This window comes from Corvus moneduloides, chromosome 9 (assembly GCF_009650955.1).
Source record: "Corvus moneduloides isolate bCorMon1 chromosome 9, bCorMon1.pri, whole genome shotgun sequence".
In the NCBI taxonomy this organism is placed as follows: Eukaryota; Metazoa; Chordata; class Aves; order Passeriformes; family Corvidae; genus Corvus; species Corvus moneduloides.
Window position 1 is genome coordinate 20,603,866 of NC_045484.1, and position 1,436 is coordinate 20,605,301.

Sequence of the window (1,436 nt, forward strand, 5' to 3'; positions counted from 1 at the left end):
GCTGCGGCTGCCGAGGGCCGGGGAGCGCCCGGCCGCCCCCGCCCCTACCCCCTCCCGGGCAGCCCGAGGCCGCCGGCGCTGCCCCGCCTGAGCTCAGACCCTTCGCGGGGTCCTTCGCCGGCTTTCCACTCACTCACTAGTTCAGGAATTTCTGCTAATAGCGAAGTACTGAATACTGATCAGTATAGATTTATATCCAGTATATAAAAGAAAACCTGGAGTATACAAGGACTTCAGGCAACTCTTTCTCATTTATCACAACTATAAATCTTTAAGGGTTACTACGGCAACAGTCATATAACCAAAGTTTAAGAGCCTTCCTATTGTAGTGGCAACAGCTTTGAAATACTTTTCAAGTTATTTTTAACATTGAATGGATTCAAAACGTTTCCTTCTCTACCGTGAAATAGAGCTACATACTGTACAGTTAGATGTTCACATTACGGGAGACATCTGGGCTCCAAAGTAACTACACTCACCTCAGTGGAACTGCTCCATTTTCAGTAGCGTACTGAATCCACCCAAGATGTGAAGAATGCAAAATTCATGAGGCAACATTCAGCACTTCTAAAGGAAACTGCTCTAAAGCCGCAGAGAGAAGCAGCACTGCCTTACCACATCTTCTAACTTTCAGAATAAAAAAGACAAACCGTTGCAGAGAAAAAGGATTCTGCCACATGGAGTCAGATCAGGCAGGCAGAGACAATGAATTATGGTGAGGCAGCCCAGAGTCAAAGTTCTCAGCAGATCTAACCAGAGCATTTCTGATTACATGAAATTACATACAGATTTTAAACTGCTTATGCTCTGAGGTAAAAAAGGTTTGAAGCCAATTTGACTTCAGCTTTTTCAAGATAGCATGTGGTAGATTTTAATGAATGCTCAAAAATGGCTTGTATCTAATTCTAGTAGGAGACAATTGGATTCAATAGTTACTAATTTTGTAGGAATTTCCACCAATAAAAAACCCAACAAAACTGCACCACAGTGCAGTTACCCCCAGACTTTAATAGCTGACTTTCCAGTTTAGTTTTAAAACACAAAACTTAAACTGAAGGTTTCTCTGAACTTGCAGAACTGTATGTACCTTTTCCCATTACTGCAATGCAATTCAGACAGCATGTTGGCATTCACTGGATGACAGTGCAGTGAGATGAAACAGAGATTAACTAACAGTACCAAACTGTTCATCTTAATATTTAGGGGGTTTTCCTGTTTTTCAATTTTAAATAAAAAGCTTATTTTAAAAGAAGCCTTTTCCCATTTACTAAAATGTATTATAAAGGAATTGGTGACACGTCTTGTCTCTACTCATTCCTTTTCTTGTGAAAAGATAATGGAACCTTAAAACCCAGTAAACATTGTTTACAGTCATACTGATTTTAATAATTTTGTTAATGAGATTTACTAAATGAACACAGTCAAGTTTCCACATA